Source organism: Taudactylus pleione, unplaced genomic scaffold, assembly GCF_031769625.1.
Source record: "Taudactylus pleione unplaced genomic scaffold, aTauple2 ptg000317l, whole genome shotgun sequence".
NCBI classification, from domain to species: Eukaryota; Metazoa; Chordata; class Amphibia; order Anura; family Myobatrachidae; genus Taudactylus; species Taudactylus pleione.
In genome coordinates this window covers 5603986-5624876 of record NW_028284718.1, presented here as the reverse complement: position 1 = coordinate 5624876, position 20891 = coordinate 5603986, and the positions used below count along the sequence as shown (strand labels likewise).

Below are 20891 nucleotides of genomic sequence, written 5' to 3'. Positions count from 1 at the left end.
AACATTTTTCTATTGATTTTTCAATTGATTTAAAGAAAATAGCTTTTTGTTTTTAAAAACACCATATACATTTATGTAAAAATGAATTTGTAGAATAAATAAAATATTTCCTTATGGTCCAGTAGATAGTTTTCTAAGTATGCATATAGGAAAAGTGCAGGGACAAGATTTGTGAGTGCCTACAGAGTTTGGACTTCTCTCATGGACGAAGCTAAAGACTTGTCATATGCAATTTACAAATCATGCTTCCAGACACAGAAGAAAGGCAAAAGAAAACCTTGCAATTTCATTTTTGAACTTTTTGTGTTTCAAAATGAGACTATTCTTTTAAAACTTTCAAAGCTATCTAGACAGTAGGGAACCTGCAGTTTTCCTAATATACCACAATACAGTTGAAATTTGAATAAGTATGCTCTTATTTTTAGAAAAACTAAAATGTTTCCGTAAGATTCTATTGATAGTTTTCTTTGTGTACTTATTTGGAAAGTGCAGTGACAAGATTTAAAAATGGCTACAGAGTTTGGACTTGTCTGATCGATAAAACCCAAGACTTGTCAAAAGCTATGTGTAAATCATGCATAAATAGAAGAAAGGCAATTGAAAAATGATGAAGGCAAGATTCATAAGTATGTACAAATTCTATTGGGAGTATGGCAAAAACAAAACTCAGTTGATGCTATTGACTTAGCCAATTGAGAAAATCAGATATATATAAACCATGAGATGTACTGTACAAAAGAAAAAGAGGGCTTGTCCGGGATTTGAACCTGGGACCTCTCGCACCCAAAGCGAGAATCATACCCCTAGACCAACAAGCCAACTGAAATAAGTGTGGTTTATTTGATTTCTTAACTGTTTTTATGTGAAAATGGTATTCTTTTAAAGCAGTCACTAATGTATACAAGGAGGAAATATTAGCATAAATAAAATGTTTCCTAATAGTCAATATTTTTCTAAGTATACTTGCTTGGAAATTGCTGTGCAAAGTTTTATGATGACCAGCAGAGTTTTTCTGATGGATAAAACCCAAGACATGTCACATGCTATGTGCAGATAATTACTTACAAATAATTTTAGCAGTTTGACAAAAAACAAAATTCAATTGTGCAAATAAGTAAATCCAATCTATTTTGAGAGTTTTGAAAAAACAACATTCAGTTGAAATTCACTCAGGAAATTGACTTCAATAAGATAATGGAACCATGTCAAAGAATCTGAAAAGTTGGGCTCATCCAGGATTTGAACCTGGGACTTCTCGCACCCAAAGTGAGAGTCATAGAATCATCAAGTAAGCACATTTTATTTGATTTCCTAACTTTTTTTATGTGAAAATTGTATTATTTTAAAGCAGTCACTAATGTATAAAAGGAGGAAATATTATCATTAATAAAATATTTCCTAATAGTCAATATTTTTCTAAGTATACTTGCTTGGAAATTGCTGTGCAAAGTTTTATGATGCCCAGCAGAGTTTTTCTGATGGATAAAACCCAAGACATGTCACATGCTATGTGCAGATAAGTACTTACAAATAATATTAGCAGTTTGACATAAAACAAAATTCAATTCTGCAAATAAGTAAATCCAATCTATTTTGAGAGTTTTTAAAAAATAATATTCAGTTAAAGATTTTACTCAGGAAATTGACTTCAATAAGATAATGGAACTATGTCAAAGAATCTGAAAATTTGGGCTCATCCATGATTTGAACCTGGGACCTCTCACACCCTAAGCAAGAATCATAACCCTAGACCAACAAGCCACCTACCTGAACATTTTTCTATTGATTTTTCAATTGATTTAAAGAAAATAGCTTTTTGTTTTTAAAAACACCATATACATTTATGTAAAAATGAATTTGTAGAATAAATAAAATATTTCCTTATGGTCCAGTAGATAGTTTTCTAAGTATGCATATAGGAAAAGTGCAGGGACAAGATTTGTGAGTGCCTACAGAGTTTGGACTTCTCTCATGGACGAAGCTAAAGACTTGTCATATGCAATTTACAAATCATGCTTCCAGACACAGAAGAAAGGCAAAAGAAAACCTTGCAATTTCATTTTTGAACTTTTTGTGTTTCAAAAGAGACTATTCTTTTAAAACTTTCAAAGCTATCTAGACAGTAGGGAACCTGCAGTTTTCCTAATATACCACAATACATTAGAAATTTGAATAAGTATGCTCTTATTTTTAGAACAACTAAAATGTTTCTGTAAGATTCTATTGATAGTTTTCTTTGTGTACTTATTTGGAAAGTGCAGTGACAAGATTTAAAAATGGCTACAGAGTTTGGACTTGTCTGATCGATAAAACCCAAGACTTGTCAAAAGCTATGTGTAAATCATGCATAAATAGAAGAAAGGCAATTGAAAAATGATGAAGGCAAGATTCATAAGTATGTACAAATTCTATTGGGAGTATGGCAAAAACAAAACTCAGTTGATGCTATTGACTTAGCCAATTGAGAAAATCAGATATATATAAACCATGAGATGTACTGTACAAAAGAAAAAGAGGGCTTGTCCGGGATTTGAACCTGGGACCTCTCGCACCCAAAGCGAGAATCATACCCCTAGACCAACAAGCCAACTGAAATAAGTGTGGTTTATTTGATTTCTTAACTGTTTTTATGTGAAAATGGTATTCTTTTAAAGCAGTCACTAATGTATACAAGGAGGAAATATTAGCATAAATAAAATGTTTCCTAATAGTCAATATTTTTCTAAGTATACTTGCTTGGAAATTGCTGTGCAAAGTTTTATGATGACCAGCAGAGTTTTTCTGATGGATAAAACCCAAGACATGTCACATGCTATGTGCAGATAAGTACTTACAAATAATTTTAGCAGTTTGACAAAAAACAAAATTCAATTGTGCAAATAAGTAAATCCAATCTATTTTGAGAGTTTTGAAAAAACAACATTCAGTTGAAATTCACTCAGGAAATTGACTTCAATAAGATAATGGAACCATGTCAAAGAATCTGAAAAGTTGGGCTCATCCAGGATTTGAACCTGGGACCTCTCGCACCCAAAGTGAGAGTCATAGAATCATCAAGTAAGCACATTTTATTTGATTTCCTAACTGTTTTTATGTGAAAATTGTATTATTTTAAAGCAGTCACTAATGTATAAAAGGAGGAAATATTATCATTAATAAAATATTTCCTAATAGTCAATATTTTTCTAAGTATACTTGCTTGGAAATTGCTGTGCAAAGTTTTATGATGCCCAGCAGAGTTTTTCTGATGGATAAAACCCAAGACATGTCACATGCTATGTGCAGATAAGTACTTACAAATAATATTAGCAGTTTGACATAAAACAAAATTCAATTCTGCAAATAAGTAAATCCAATCTATTTTGAGAGTTTTTAAAAAATAATATTCAGTTAAAGATTTTACTCAGGAAATTGACTTCAATAAGATAATGGAACTATGTCATAGAATCTGAAAATTTGGGCTCATCCATGATTTGAACCTGGGACCTCTCACACCCTAAGCGAGAATCATAACCCTAGACCAACAAGCCACCTACCTGAACATTTTTCTATTGATTTTTCAATTGATTTAAAGAAAATAGCTTTTTGTTTTTAAAAACACCATATACATTTATGTAAAAATGAATTTGTAGAATAAATAAAATATTTCCTTATGGTCCAGTAGATAGTTTTCTAAGTATGCATATAGGAAAAGTGCAGGGACAAGATTTGTGAGTGCCTACAGAGTTTGGACTTCTCTCATGGACGAAGCTAAAGACTTGTCATATGCAATTTACAAATCATGCTTCCAGACACAGAAGAAAGGCAAAAGAAAACCTTGCAATTTCATTTTTGAACTTTTTGTGTTTCAAAATGAGACTATTCTTTTAAAACTTTCAAAGCTATCTAGACAGTAGGGAACCTGCAGTTTTCCTAATATACCACAATACAGTTGAAATTTGAATAAGTATGCTCTTATTTTTAGAAAAACTAAAATGTTTCCGTAAGATTCTATTGATAGTTTTCTTTGTGTACTTATTTGGAAAGTGCAGTGACAAGATTTAAAAATGGCTACAGAGTTTGGACTTGTCTGATCGATAAAACCCAAGACTTGTCAAAAGCTATGTGTAAATCATGCATAAATAGAAGAAAGGCAATTGAAAAATGATGAAGGCAAGATTCATAAGTATGTACAAATTCTATTGGGAGTATGGCAAAAACAAAACTCAGTTGATGCTATTGACTTAGCCAATTGAGAAAATCAGATATATATAAACCATGAGATGTACTGTACAAAAGAAAAACAGGGCTTGTCCGGGATTTGAACCTGGGACCTCTCGCACCCAAAGCGAGAATCATAGCCCTAGACCAACGAGCCAACTGAAATAAGTGTGGTTTATTTGATTTCTTAACTGTTTTTATGTGAAAATGGTATTCTTTTAAAGCAGTCACTAATGTATACAAGGAGGAAATATTAGCATAAATAAAATGTTTCCTAATAGTCAATATTTTTCTAAGTATACTTGCTTGGAAATTGCTGTGCAAAGTTTTATGATGACCAGCAGAGTTTTTCTGATGGATAAAACCCAAGACATGTCACATGCTATGTGCAGATAAGTACTTACAAATAATTTTAGCAGTTTGACAAAAAACAAAATTCAATTGTGCAAATAAGTAAATCCAATCTATTTTGAGAGTTTTGAAAAAACAACATTCAGTTGAAATTCACTCAGGAAATTGACTTCAATAAGATAATGGAACCATGTCAAAGAATCTGAAAAGTTGGGCTCATCCAGGATTTGAACCTGGGACCTCTCGCACCCAAAGTGAGAGTCATAGAATCATCAAGTAAGCACATTTTATTTGGTTTCCTAACTGTTTTTATGTGAAAATTGTATTATTTTAAAGCAGTCACTAATGTATAAAAGGAGGAAATATTATCATTAATAAAATATTTCCTAATAGTCAATATTTTTCTAAGTATACTTGCTTGGAAATTGCTGTGCAAAGTTTTATGATGCCCAGCAGAGTTTTTCTGATGGATAAAACCCAAGACATGTCACATGCTATGTGCATATAAGTACTTACAAATAATATTAGCAGTTTGACATAAAACAAAATTCAATTCTGCAAATAAGTAAATCCAATCTATTTTGAGAGTTTTTAAAAAATAATATTCAGTTAAAGATTTTACTCAGGAAATTGACTTCAATAAGATAATGGAACTATGTCATAGAATCTGAAAATTTGGGCTCATCCATGATTTGAACCTGGGACCTCTCACACCCTAAGCGAGAATCATAACCCTAGACCAACAAGCCACCTACCTGAACATTTTTCTATTGATTTTTCAATTGATTTAAAGAAAATAGCTTTTTGTTTTTAAAAACACCATATACATTTATGTAAAAATGAATTTGTAGAATAAATAAAATATTTCCTTATGGTCCAGTAGATAGTTTTCTAAGTATGCATATAGGAAAAGTGCAGGGACAAGATTTGTGAGTGCCTACAGAGTTTGGACTTCTCTCATGGACGAAGCTAAAGACTTGTCATATGCAATTTACAAATCATGCTTCCAGACACAGAAGAAAGGCAAAAGAAAACCTTGCAATTTCATTTTTGAACTTTTTGTGTTTCAAAATGAGACTATTCTTTTAAAACTTTCAAAGCTATCTAGACAGTAGGGAACCTGCAGTTTTCCTAATATACCACAATACAGTTGAAATTTGAATAAGTATGCTCTTATTTTTAGAAAAACTAAAATGTTTCCGTAAGATTCTATTGATAGTTTTCTTTGTGTACTTATTTGGATAGTGCAGTGACAAGATTTAAAAATGGCTACAGAGTTTGGACTTGTCTGATCGATAAAACCCAAGACTTGTCAAAAGCTATGTGTAAATCATGCATAAATAGAAGAAAGGCAATTGAAAAATGATGAAGGCAAGATTCATAAGTATGTACAAATTCTATTGGGAGTATGGCAAAAACAAAACTCAGTTGATGCTATTGACTTAGCCAATTGAGAAAATCAGATATATATAAACCATGAGATGTACTGTACAAAAGAAAAAGAAGGCTTGTCCGGGATTTGAACCTGGGACCTCTCGCACCCAAAGCGAGAATCATACCCCTAGACCAACAAGCCAACTGAAATAAGTGTGGTTTATTTGATTTCTTAACTGTTTTTATGTGAAAATGGTATTCTTTTAAAGCAGTCACTAATGTATACAAGGAGGAAATATTAGCATAAATAAAATGTTTCCTAATAGTCAATATTTTTCTAAGTATACTTGCTTGGAAATTGCTGTGCAAAGTTTTATGATGACCAGCAGAGTTTTTCTGATGGATAAAACCCAAGACATGTCACATGCTATGTGCAGATAAGTACTTACAAATAATTTTAGCAGTTTGACAAAAAACAAAATTCAATTGTGCAAATAAGTAAATCCAATCTATTTTGAGAGTTTTGAAAAAACAACATTCAGTTGAAATTCACTCAGGAAATTGACTTCAATAAGATAATGGAACCATGTCAAAGAATCTGAAAAGTTGGGCTCATCCAGGATTTGAACCTGGGACCTCTCGCACCCAAAGTGAGAGTCATAGAATCATCAAGTAAGCACATTTTATTTGATTTCCTAACTGTTTTTATGTGAGAATTGTATTATTTTAAAGCAGTCACTAATGTATAAAAGGAGGAAATATTATCATTAATAAAATATTTCCTAATAGTCAATATTTTTCTAAGTATACTTGCTTGGAAATTGCTGTGCAAAGTTTTATGATGCCCAGCAGAGTTTTTCTCATGGATAAAACCCCAGACATGTCACATGCTATGTGCAGATAAGTACTTACAAATAATATTAGCAGTTTGACATAAAACAAAATTCAATTCTGCAAATAAGTAAATCCAATCTATTTTGAGAGTTTTTAAAAAATAATATTCAGTTAAAGATTTTACTCAGGAAATTGACTTCAATAAGATAATGGAACTATGTCATAGAATCTGAAAATTTGAGCTCATCCATGATTTGAACCTGGGACCTCTCACACCCTAAGCGAGAATCATAACCCTAGACCAACAAGCCACCTACCTGAACATTTTTCTATTGATTTTTCAATTGATTTAAAGAAAATAGCTTTTTGTTTTTAAAAACACCATATACATTTATGTAAAAATGAATTTGTAGAATAAATAAAATATTTCCTTATGGTCCAGTAGATAGTTTTCTAAGTATGCATATAGGAAAAGTGCAGGGACAAGATTTGTGAGTGCCTACAGAGTTTGGACTTCTCTCATGGACGAAGCTAAAGACTTGTCATATGCAATTTACAAATCATGCTTCCAGACACAGAAGAAAGGCAAAAGAAAACCTTGCAATTTCATTTTTGAACTTTTTGTGTTTCAAAATGAGACTATTCTTTTAAAACTTTCAAAGCTATCTAGACAGTAGGGAACCTGCAGTTTTCCTAATATACCACAATACAGTTGAAATTTGAATAAGTATGCTCTTATTTTTAGAAAAACTAAAATGTTTCCGTAAGATTCTATTGATAGTTTTCTTTGTGTACTTATTTGGAAAGTGCAGTGACAAGATTTAAAAATGGCTACAGAGTTTGGACTTGTCTGATCGATAAAACCCAAGACTTGTCAAAAGCTATGTGTAAATCATGCATAAATAGAAGAAAGGCAATTGAAAAATGATGAAGGCAAGATTCATAAGTATGTACAAATTCTATTGGGAGTATGGCAAAAACAAAACTCAGTTGATGCTATTGACTTAGCCAATTGAGAAAATCAGATATATATAAACCATGAGATGTACTGTACAAAAGAAAAACAGGGCTTGTCCGGGATTTGAACCTGGGACCTCTCGCACCCAAAGCGAGAATCATAGCCCTAGACCAACGAGCCAACTGAAATTAGTGTGGTTTATTTGATTTCTTAACTGTTTTTATGTGAAAATGGTATTCTTTTAAAGCAGTCACTAATGTATACAAGGAGGAAATATTAGCATAAATAAAATGTTTCCTAATAGTCAATATTTTTCTAAGTATACTTGCTTGGAAATTGCTGTGCAAAGTTTTATGATGACCAGCAGAGTTTTTCTGATGGATAAAACCCAAGACATGTCACATGCTATGTGCAGATAAGTACTTACAAATAATTTTAGCAGTTTGACAAAAAACAAAATTCAATTGTGCAAATAAGTAAATCCAATCTATTTTGAGAGTTTTGAAAAAACAACATTCAGTTGAAATTCACTCAGGAAATTGACTTCAATAAGATAATGGAACCATGTCAAAGAATCTGAAAAGTTGGGCTCATCCAGGATTTGAACCTGGGACCTCTCGCACCCAAAGTGAGAGTCATAGAATCATCAAGTAAGCACATTTTATTTGGTTTCCTAACTGTTTTTATGTGAAAATTGTATTATTTTAAAGCAGTCACTAATGTATAAAAGGAGGAAATATTATCATTAATAAAATATTTCCTAATAGTCAATATTTTTCTAAGTATACTTGCTTGGAAATTGCTGTGCAAAGTTTTATGATGCCCAGCAGAGTTTTTCTGATGGATAAAACCCAAGACATGTCACATGCTATGTGCAGATAAGTACTTACAAATAATATTAGCAGTTTGACATAAAACAAAATTCAATTCTGCAAATAAGTAAATCCAATCTATTTTGAGAGTTTTTAAAAAATAATATTCAGTTAAAGATTTTACTCAGGAAATTGACTTCAATAAGATAATGGAACTATGTCATAGAATCTGAAAATTTGGGCTCATCCATGATTTGAACCTGGGACCTCTCACACCCTAAGCGAGAATCATAACCCTAGACCAACAAGCCACCTACCTGAACATTTTTCTATTGATTTTTCAATTGATTTAAAGAAATTAGCTTTTTGTTTTTAAAAACACCATATACATTTATGTAAAAATGAATTTGTAGAATAAATAAAATATTTCCTTATGGTCCAGTAGATAGTTTTCTAAGTATGCATATAGGAAAAGTGCAGGGACAAGATTTGTGAGTGCCTACAGAGTTTGGACTTCTCTCATGGACGAAGCTAAAGACTTGTCATATGCAATTTACAAATCATGCTTCCAGACACAGAAGAAAGGCAAAAGAAAACCTTGCAATTTCATTTTTGAACTTTTTGTGTTTCAAAATGAGACTATTCTTTTAAAACTTTCAAAGCTATCTAGACAGTAGGGAACCTGCAGTTTTCCTAATATACCACAATACAGTTGAAATTTGAATAAGTATGCTCTTATTTTTAGAAAAACTAAAATGTTTCCGTAAGATTCTATTGATAGTTTTCTTTGTGTACTTATTTGGAAAGTGCAGTGACAAGATTTAAAAATGGCTACAGAGTTTGGACTTGTCTGATCGATAAAACCCAAGACTTGTCAAAAGCTATGTGTAAATCATGCATAAATAGAAGAAAGGCAATTGAAAAATGATGAAGGCAAGATTCATAAGTATGTACAAATTCTATTGGGAGTATGGCAAAAACAAAACTCAGTTGATGCTATTGACTTAGCCAATTGAGAAAATCAGATATATATAAACCATGAGATGTACTGTACAAAAGAAAAACAGGGCTTGTCCGGGATTTGAACCTGGGACCTCTCGCACCCAAAGCGAGAATCATAGCCCTAGACAACGAGCCAACTGAAATAAGTGTGGTTTATTTGATTTCTTAACTGTTTTTATGTGAAAATGGTATTCTTTTAAAGCAGTCACTAATGTATACAAGGAGGAAATATTAGCATAAATAAAATGTTTCCTAATAGTCAATATTTTTCTAAGTATACTTGCTTGGAAATTGCTGTGCAAAGTTTTATGATGACCAGCAGAGTTTTTCTGATGGATAAAACCCAAGACATGTCACATGCTATGTGCAGATAAGTACTTACAAATAATTTTAGCAGTTTGACAAAAAACAAAATTCAATTGTGCAAATAAGTAAATCCAATCTATTTTGAGAGTTTTGAAAAAACAACATTCAGTTGAAATTCACTCAGGAAATTGACTTCAATAAGATAATGGAACCATGTCAAAGAATCTGAAAAGTTGGGCTCATCCATGATTTGAACCTGGGACCTCTCGCACCCAAAGTGAGAGTCATAGAATCATCAAGTAAGCACATTTTATTTGGTTTCCTAACTGTTTTTATGTGAAAATTGTATTATTTTAAAGCAGTCACTAATGTATAAAAGGAGGAAATATTATCATTAATAAAATATTTCCTAATAGTCAATATTTTTCTAAGTATACTTGCTTGGAAATTGCTGTGCAAAGTTTTATGATGCCCAGCAGAGTTTTTCTGATGGATAAAACCCAAGACATGTCACATGCTATGTGCAGATAAGTACTTACAAATAATATTAGCAGTTTGACATAAAACAAAATTCAATTCTGCAAATAAGTAAATCCAATCTATTTTGAGAGTTTTTAAAAAATAATATTCAGTTAAAGATTTTACTCAGGAAATTGACTTCAATAAGATAATGGAACAATGTCATAGAATCTGAAAATTTGGGCTCATCCATGATTTGAACCTGGGACCTCTCACACCCTAAGCGAGAATCATAACCCTAGACCAACAAGCCACCTACCTGAACATTTTTCTATTGATTTTTCAATTGATTTAAAGAAAATAGCTTTTTGTTTTTAAAAACACCATATACATTTATGTAAAAATGAATTTGTAGAATAAATAAAATATTTCCTTATGGTCCAGTAGATAGTTTTCTAAGTATGCATATAGGAAAAGTGCAGGGACAAGATTTGTGAGTGCCTACAGAGTTTGGACTTCTCTCATGGACGAAGCTAAAGACTTGTCATATGCAATGTACAAATCATGCTTCCAGACACAGAAGAAAGGCAAAAGAAAACCTTGCAATTTCATTTTTGAACTTTTTGTGTTTCAAAATGAGACTATTCTTTTAAAACTTTCAAAGCTATCTAGACAGTAGGGAACCTGCAGTTTTCCTAATATACCACAATACAGTTGAAATTTGAATAAGTATGCTCTTATTTTTAGAAAAACTAAAATGTTTCCGTAAGATTCTATTGATAGTTTTCTTTGTGTACTTATTTGGAAAGTGCAGTGACAAGATTTAAAAATGGCTACAGAGTTTGGACTTGTCTGATCGATAAAACCCAAGACTTGTCAAAAGCTATGTGTAAATCATGCATAAATAGAAGAAAGGCAATTGAAAAATGATGAAGGCAAGATTCATAAGTATGTACAAATTCTATTGGGAGTATGGCAAAAACAAAACTCAGTTGATGCTATTGACTTAGCCAATTGAGAAAATCAGATATATATAAACCATGAGATGTACTGTACAAAAGAAAAACAGGGCTTGTCCGGGATTTGAACCTGGGACCTCTCGCACCCAAAGCGAGAATCATAGCCCTAGACCAACGAGCCAACTGTAATAAGTGTGGTTTATTTGATTTCTTAACTGTTTTTATGTGAAAATGGTATTCTTTTAAAGCAGTCACTAATGTATACAAGGAGGAAATATTAGCATAAATAAAATGTTTCCTAATAGTCAATATTTTTCTAAGTATACTTGCTTGGAAATTGCTGTGCAAAGTTTTATGATGCCCAGCAGAGTTTTTCTGATGGATAAAACCCAAGACATGTCACATGCTATGTGCAGATAAGTACTTACAAATAATTTTAGCAGTTTGACAAAAAACAAAATTCAATTGTGCAAATAAGTAAATCCAATCTATTTTGAGAGTTTTGAAAAAACAACATTCAGTTGAAATTCACTCAGGAAATTGACTTCAATAAGATAATGGAACCATGTCAAAGAATCTGAAAAGTTTGGCTCGTCCAGGATTTGAACCCGGGACCTCTCGCACCCAAAGTGAGAGTCATAGAATCATCAAGTAAGCACAGTTTATTTGATTTCTTAACTGTTTTTATGTGAAAATTGTATTATTTTAAAGCAGTCACTAATGTATAAAAGGAGGAAAAATTATCATAAATAAAATATTTCCTAATAGTCAATATTTTTCTAAGTATACTTGCTTGGAAATTGCTGTGCAAAGTTTTATGATGCCCAGCAGAGTTTTTCTGATGGATAAAACCCAAGACATGTCACATGCTATATGCAGATAAGTACTTACAAATAATTTTAGCAGTTTGACATAAAACAAAATTAAATTCTGCAAATAAGTAAATCCAATCTATTTTGAGAGTTTTTAAAAAATAATATTCAGTTTAAGATTTTACTCAGGAAATTGACTTCAATAAGATAATGGAACTATGTCGTAGAATCTGAAAATTTTGGCTCATCCATGATTTGAACCTGGGACCTCTCACACCCTAAGCGAGAATCATAACCCTAGACCAACAAGCCACCTACCTGAACATTTTTCTATTGATTTTTCAATTGATTTAAAGAAAATAGCTTTTTGTTTTTAAAAACACCATATACATTTATGTAAAAATGAATTTGTAGAATAAATAAAATATTTCCTTATGGTCCAGTAGATAGTTTTCTAAGTATGCATATAGGAAAAGTGCAGGGACAAGATTTGTGAGTGCCTACAGAGTTTGGACTTCTCTCATGGACGAAGCTAAAGACTTGTCATATGCAATTTACAAATCATGCTTCCAGACACAGAAGAAAGGCAAAAGAAAACCTTGCAATTTCATTTTTGAACTTTTTGTGTTTCAAAATGAGACTATTCTTTTAAAACTTTCAAAGCTATCTAGACAGTAGGGAACCTGCAGTTTTCCTAATATACCACAATACAGTTGAAATTTGAATAAGTATGCTCTTATTTTTAGAAAAACTAAAATGTTTCCGTAAGATTCTATTGATAGTTTTCTTTGTGTACTTATTTGGAAAGTGCAGTGACAAGATTTAAAAATGGCTACAGAGTTTGGACTTGTCTGATCGATAAAACCCAAGACTTGTCAAAAGCTATGTGTAAATCATGCATAAATAGAAGAAAGGCAATTGAAAAATGATGAAGGCAAGATTCATAAGTATGTACAAATTCTATTGGGAGTATGGCAAAAACAAAACTCAGTTGATGCTATTGACTTAGCCAATTGAGAAAATCAGATATATATAAACCATGAGATGTACTGTACAAAAGAAAAAGAGGGCTTGTCCAGGATTTGAACCTGGGACCTCTCGCACCCAAAGCGAGAATCATACTCCCTAGACCAACAAGCCAACTGAAATAAGTGTGGTTTATTTGATTTCTTAACTGTTTTTATGTGAAAATGGTATTCTTTTAAAGCAGTCACTAATGTATACAAGGAGGAAATATTAGCATAAATAAAATGTTTCCTAATAGTCAATATTTTTCTAAGTATACTTGCTTGGAAATTGCTGTGCAAAGTTTTATGATGACCAGCAGAGTTTTTCTGATGGATAAAACCCAAGACATGTCACATGCTATGTGCAGATAAGTACTTACAAATAATTTTAGCAGTTTGACAAAAAACAAAATTCAATTGTGCAAATAAGTAAATCCAATCTATTTTGAGAGTTTTGAAAAAACAACATTCAGTTGAAATTCACTCAGGAAATTGACTTCAATAAGATAATGGAACCATGTCAAAGAATCTGAAAAGTTGGGCTCATCCAGGATTTGAACCTGGGACCTCTCGCACCCAAAGTGAGAGTCATAGAATCATCAAGTAAGCACATTTTATTTGATTTCCTAACTGTTTTTATGTGAAAATTGTATTATTTTAAAGCAGTCACTAATGTATAAAAGGAGGAAATATTATCATTAATAAAATATTTCCTAATAGTCAATATTTTTCTAAGTATACTTGCTTGGAAATTGCTGTGCAAAGTTTTATGATGCCCAGCAGAGTTTTTCTGATGGATAAAACCCAAGACATGTCACATGCTATGTGCAGATAAGTACTTACAAATAATATTAGCAGTTTGACATAAAACAAAATTCAATTCTGCAAATAAGTAAATCCAATCTATTTTGAGAGTTTTTAAAAAATAATATTCAGTTAAAGATTTTACTCAGGAAATTGACTTCAATAAGATAATGGAACTATGTCGTAGAATCTGAAAATTTGGGCTCATCCATGATTTGAACCTGGGACCTCTCACACCCTAAGCGAGAATCATAACCCTAGACCAACAAGCCACCTACCTGAACATTTTTCTATTGATTTTTCAATTGATTTAAAGAAAATAGCTTTTTGTTTTTAAAAACACCATATACATTTATGTAAAAATGAATTTGTAGAATAAATAAAATATTTCCTTATGGTCCAGTAGATAGTTTTCTAAGTATGCATATAGGAAAAGTGCAGGGACAAGATTTGTGAGTGCCTACAGAGTTTGGACTTCTCTCATGGACGAAGCTAAAGACTTGTCATATGCAATTTACAAATCATGCTTCCAGACACAGAAGAAAGGCAAAAGAAAACCTTGCAATTTCATTTTTGAACTTTTTGTGTTTCAAAATGAGACTATTCTTTTAAAACTTTCAAAGCTATCTAGACAGTAGGGAACCTGCAGTTTTCCTAATATACCACAATACAGTTGAAATTTGAATAAGTATGCTCTTATTTTTAGAAAAACTAAAATGTTTCCGTAAGATTCTATTGATAGTTTTCTTTGTGTACTTATTTGGATAGTGCAGTGACAAGATTTAAAAATGGCTACAGAGTTTGGACTTGTCTGATCGATAAAACCCAAGACTTGTCAAAAGCTATGTGTAAATCATGCATAAATAGAAGAAAGGCAATTGAAAAATGATGAAGGCAAGATTCATAAGTATGTACAAATTCTATTGGGAGTATGGCAAAAACAAAACTCAGTTGATGCTATTGACTTAGCCAATTGAGAAAATCAGATATATATAAACCATGAGATGTACTGTACAAAAGAAAAAGAAGGCTTGTCCGGGATTTGAACCTGGGACCTCTCGCACCCAAAGCGAGAATCATACCCCTAGACCAACAAGCCAACTGAAATAAGTGTGGTTTATTTGATTTCTTAACTGTTTTTATGTGAAAATGGTATTCTTTTAAAGCAGTCACTAATGTATACAAGGAGGAAATATTAGCATAAATAAAATGTTTCCTAATAGTCAATATTTTTCTAAGTATACTTGCTTGGAAATTGCTGTGCAAAGTTTTATGATGACCAGCAGAGTTTTTCTGATGGATAAAACCCAAGACATGTCACATGCTATGTGCAGATAAGTACTTACAAATAATTTTAGCAGTTTGACAAAAAACAAAATTCAATTGTGCAAATAAGTAAATCCAATCTATTTTGAGAGTTTTGAAAAAACAACATTCAGTTGAAATTCACTCAGGAAATTGACTTCAATAAGATAATGGAACCATGTCAAAGAATCTGAAAAGTTGGGCTCATCCAGGATTTGAACCTGGGACCTCTCGCACCCAAAGTGAGAGTCATAGAATCATCAAGTAAGCACATTTTATTTGATTTCCTAACTGTTTTTATGTGAAAATTGTATTATTTTAAAGCAGTCACTAATGTATAAAAGGAGGAAATATTATCATTAATAAAATATTTCCTAATAGTCAATATTTTTCTAAGTATACTTGCTTGGAAATTGCTGTGCAAAGTTTTATGATGCCCAGCAGAGTTTTTCTCATGGATAAAACCCAAGACATGTCACATGCTATGTGCAGATAAGTACTTACAAATAATATTAGCAGTTTGACATAAAACAAAATTCAATTCTGCAAATAAGTAAATCCAATCTATTTTGAGAGTTTTTAAAAAATAATATTCAGTTAAAGATTTTACTCAGGAAATTGACTTCAATAAGATAATGGAACTATGTCATAGAATCTGAAAATTTGGGCTCATCCATGATTTGAACCTGGGACCTCTCACACCCTAAGCGAGAATCATAACCCTAGACCAACAAGCCACCTACCTGAACATTTTTCTATTGATTTTTCAATTGATTTAAAGAAAATAGCTTTTTGTTTTTAAAAACACCATATACATTTATGTAAAAATGAATTTGTAGAATAAATAAAATATTTCCTTATGGTCCAGTAGATAGTTTTCTAAGTATGCATATAGGAAAAGTGCAGGGACAAGATTTGTGAGTGCCTACAGAGTTTGGACTTCTCTCATGGACGAAGCTAAAGACTTGTCATATGCAATTTACAAATCATGCTTCCAGACACAGAAGAAAGGCAAAAGAAAACCTTGCAATTTCATTTTTGAACTTTTTGTGTTTCAAAATGAGACTATTCTTTTAAAACTTTCAAAGCTATCTAGACAGTAGGGAACCTGCAGTTTTCCTAATATACCACAATACAGTTGAAATTTGAATAAGTATGCTCTTATTTTTAGAAAAACTAAAATGTTTCCGTAAGATTCTATTGATAGTTTTCTTTGTGTACTTATTTGGAAAGTGCAGTGACAAGATTTAAAAATGGCTACAGAGTTTGGACTTGTCTGATCGATAAAACCCAAGACTTGTCAAAAGCTATGTGTAAATCATGCATAAATAGAAGAAAGGCAATTGAAAAATGATGAAGGCAAGATTCATAAGTATGTACAAATTCTATTGGGAGTATGGCAAAAACAAAACTCAGTTGATGCTATTGACTTAGCCAATTGAGAAAATCAGATATATATAAACCATGAGATGTACTGTACAAAAGAAAAACAGGGCTTGTCCGGGATTTGAACCTGGGACCTCTCGCACCCAAAGCGAGAATCATAGCCCTAGACAACGAGCCAACTGAAATAAGTGTGGTTTATTTGATTTCTTAACTGTTTTTATGTGAAAATGGTATTCTTTTAAAGCAGTCACTAATGTATACAAGGAGGAAATATTAGCATAAATAAAATGTTTCCTAATAGTCAATATTTTTCTAAGTATACTTGCTTGGAAATTGCTGTGCAAAGTTTTATGATGACCAGCAGAGTTTTTCTGATGGATAAAACCCAAGACATGTCACATGCTATGTGCAGATAAGTACTTACAAATAATTTTAGCAGTTTGACAAAAAACAAAATTCAATTGTGCAAATAAGTAAATCCAATCTATTTTGAGAGTTTTGAAAAAACAACATTCAGTTGAAATTCACTCAGGAAATTGACTTCAATAAGATAATGGAACCATGTCAAAGAATCTGAAAAGTTGGGCTCATCCATGATTTGAACCTGGGACCTCTCGCACCCAAAGTGAGAGTCATAGAATCATCAAGTAAGCACATTTTATTTGGTTTCCTAACTGTTTTTATGTGAAAATTGTATTATTTTAAAGCAGTCACTAATGTATAAAAGGAGGAAATATTATCATTAATAAAATATTTCCTAATAGTCAATATTTTTCTAAGTATACTTGCTTGGAAATTGCTGTGCAAAGTTTTATGATGCCCAGCAGAGTTTTTCTGATGGATAAAACCCAAGACATGTCACATGCTATGTGCAGATAAGTACTTACAAATAATATTAGCAGTTTGACATAAAACAAAATTCAATTCTGCAAATAAGTAAATCCAATCTATTTTGAGAGTTTTTAAAAAATAATATTCAGTTAAAGATTTTACTCAGGAAATTGACTTCAATAAGATAATGGAACAATGTCATAGAATCTGAAAATTTGGGCTCATCCATGATTTGAACCTGGGACCTCTCACACCCTAAGCGAGAATCATAACCCTAGACCAACAAGCCACCTACCTGAACATTTTTCTATTGATTTTTCAATTGATTTAAAGAAAATAGCTTTTTGTTTTTAAAAACACCATATACATTTATGTAAAAATGAATTTGTAGAATAAATAAAATATTTCCTTATGGTCCAGTAGATAGTTTTCTAAGTATGCATATAGGAAAAGTGCAGGGACAAGATTTGTGAGTGCCTACAGAGTTTGGACTTCTCTCATGGACGAAGCTAAAGACTTGTCATATGCAATGTACAAATCATGCTTCCAGACACAGAAGAAAGGCAAAAGAAAACCTTGCAATTTCATTTTTGAACTTTTTGTGTTTCAAAATGAGACTATTCTTTTAAAACTTTCAAAGCTATCTAGACAGTAGGGAACCTGCAGTTTTCCTAATATACCACAATACAGTTGAAATTTGAATAAGTATGCTCTTATTTTTAGAAAAACTAAAATGTTTCCGTAAGATTCTATTGATAGTTTTCTTTGTGTACTTATTTGGAAAGTGCAGTGACAAGATTTAAAAATGGCTACAGAGTTTGGACTTGTCTGATCGATAAAACCCAAGACTTGTCAAAAGCTATGTGTAAATCATGCATAAATAGAAGAAAGGCAATTGAAAAATGATGAAGGCAAGATTCATAAGTATGTACAAATTCTATTGGGAGTATGGCAAAAACAAAACTCAGTTGATGCTATTGACTTAGCCAATTGAGAAAATCAGATATATATAAACCATGAGATGTACTGTACAAAAGAAAAACAGGGCTTGTCCGGGATTTGAACCTGGGACCTCTCGCACCCAAAGCGAGAATCATAGCCCTAGACCAACGAGCCAACTGTAATAAGTGTGGTTTATTTGATTTCTTAACTGTTTTTATGTGAAAATGGTATTCTTTTAAAGCAGTCACTAATGTATACAAGGAGGAAATATTAGCATAAATAAAATGTTTCCTAATAGTCAATATTTTTCTAAGTATACTTGCTTGGAAATTGCTGTGCAAAGTTTTATGATGCCCAGCAGAGTTTTTCTGATGGATAAAACCCAAGACATGTCACATGCTATGTGCAGATAAGTACTTACAAATAATTTTAGCAGTTTGACAAAAAACAAAATTCAATTGTGCAAATAAGTAAATCCAATCTATTTTGAGAGTTTTGAAAAAACAACATTCAGTTGAAATTCACTCAGGAAATTGACTTCAATAAGATAATGGAACCATGTCAAAGAATCTGAAAAGTTTGGCTCGTCCAGGATTTGAACCCGGGACCTCTCGCACCCAAAGTGAGAGTCATAGAATCATCAAGTAAGCACAGTTTATTTGATTTCTTAACTGTTTTTATGTGAAAATTGTATTATTTTAAAGCAGTCACTAATGTATAAAAGGAGGAAAAATTATCATAAATAAAATATTTCCTAATAGTCAATATTTTTCTAAGTATACTTGCTTGGAAATTGCTGTGCAAAGTTTTATGATGCCCAGCAGAGTTTTTCTGATGGATAAAACCCAAGACATGTCACATGCTATATGCAGATAAGTACTTACAAATAATTTTAGCAGTTTGACATAAAACAAAATTAAATTCTGCAAATAAGTAAATCCAATCTATTTTGAGAGTTTTTAAAAAATAATATTCAGTTTAAGATTTTACTCAGGAAATTGACTTCAATAAGATAATGGAACTATGTCGTAGAATCTGAAAATTTTGGCTCATCCATGATTTGAACCTGGGACCTCTCACACCCTAAGCGAGAATCATAACCCTAGACCAACAAGCCACCTACCTGAACATTTTTCTATTGATTTTTCAATTGATTTAAAGAAAATAGCTTTTTGTTTTTAAAAACACCATATACATTTATGTAAAAATGAATTTGTAGAATAAATAAAATATTTCCTTATGGTCCAGTAGATAGTTTTCTAAGTATGCATATAGGAAAAGTGCAGGGACAAGATTTGTGAGTGCCTACAGAGTTTGGACTTCTCTCATGGACGAAGCTAAAGACTTGTCATATGCAATTTACAAATCATGCTTCCAGACACAGAAGAAAGGCAAAAGAAAACCTTGCAATTTCATTTTTGAACTTTTTGTGTTTCAAAATGAGACTATTCTTTTAAAACTTTCAAAGCTATCTAGACAGTAGGGAACCTGCAGTTTTCCTAATATACCACAATACAGTTGAAATTTGAATAAGTATGCTCTTATTTTTAGAAAAACTAAAATGTTTCCGTAAGATTCTATTGATAGTTTTCTTTGTGTACTTATTTGGAAAGTGCAGTGACAAGATTTAAAAATGGCTACAGAGTTTGGACTTGTCTGATCGATAAAACCCAAGACTTGTCAAAAGCTATGTGTAAATCATGCATAAATAGAAGAAAGGCAATTGAAAAATGATGAAGGCAAGATTCATAAGTATGTACAAATTCTATTGGGAGTATGGCAAAAACAAAACTCAGTTGATGCTATTGACTTAGCCAATTGAGAAAATCAGATATATATAAACCATGAGATGTACTGTACAAAAGAAAAAGAGGGCTTGTCCAGGATTTGAACCTGGGACCTCTCGCACCCAAAGCGAGAATCATACTCCCTAGACCAACAAGCCAACTGAAATAAGTGTGGTTTATTTGATTTCTTAACTGTTTTTATGTGAAAATGGTATTCTTTTAAAGCAGTCACTAATGTATACAAGGAGGAAATATTAGCATAAATAAAATGTTTCCTAATAGTCAATATTTTTCTAAGTATACTTGCTTGGAAATTGCTGTGCAAAGTTTTATGATGACCAGCAGAGTTTTTCTGATGGATAAAACCCAAGACATGTCACATGCTATGTGCAGATAAGTACTTACAAATAATTTTAGCAGTTTGACAAAAAACAAAATTCAATTGTGCAAATAAGTAAATCCAATCTATTTTGAGAGTTTTGAAAAAACAACATTCAGTTGAAATTCACTCAGGAAATTGACTTCAATAAGATAATGGAACCATGTCAAAGAATCTGAAAAGTTGGGCTCATCCAGGATTTGAACCTGGGACCTCTCGCACCCAAAGTGAGAGTCATAGAATCATCAAGTAAGCACATTTTATTTGATTTCCTAACTGTTTTTATGTGAAAATTGTATTATTTTAAAGCAGTCACTAATGTATAAAAGGAGGAAATATTATCATTAATAAAATATTTCCTAATAGTCAATATTTTTCTAAGT

At 31.8% G+C, this 20891-nt stretch overlaps 6 non-coding genes across 6 annotated transcripts; all 6 read right to left on the bottom strand.

Moving 5' to 3' along the window:
• Positions 1–746: 746 nt before the first annotated feature.
• Positions 747–818, bottom strand: TRNAP-UGG (transfer RNA proline (anticodon UGG)). The gene has a single exon. It is a non-coding gene; the product is annotated as a tRNA-Pro (tRNA).
• Positions 819–2515: 1697 nt separating this feature from the next.
• Positions 2516–2587, bottom strand: TRNAP-UGG (transfer RNA proline (anticodon UGG)). The gene has a single exon. It is a non-coding gene; the product is annotated as a tRNA-Pro (tRNA).
• A 3468-nt stretch (positions 2588–6055) lies between these two features.
• TRNAP-UGG (transfer RNA proline (anticodon UGG)) lies at positions 6056–6127 on the bottom strand. Its single transcript has one exon. It is a non-coding gene; the product is annotated as a tRNA-Pro (tRNA).
• A 7007-nt stretch (positions 6128–13134) lies between these two features.
• Positions 13135–13207, bottom strand: TRNAP-UGG (transfer RNA proline (anticodon UGG)). The gene has a single exon. It is a non-coding gene; the product is annotated as a tRNA-Pro (tRNA).
• Positions 13208–14905: 1698 nt separating this feature from the next.
• On the bottom strand, positions 14906–14977 carry TRNAP-UGG (transfer RNA proline (anticodon UGG)). The gene has a single exon. It is a non-coding gene; the product is annotated as a tRNA-Pro (tRNA).
• A 5237-nt stretch (positions 14978–20214) lies between these two features.
• TRNAP-UGG (transfer RNA proline (anticodon UGG)) lies at positions 20215–20287 on the bottom strand. Its single transcript has one exon. It is a non-coding gene; the product is annotated as a tRNA-Pro (tRNA).
• Between the last annotated feature and the right edge of the window lie 604 nt (positions 20288–20891).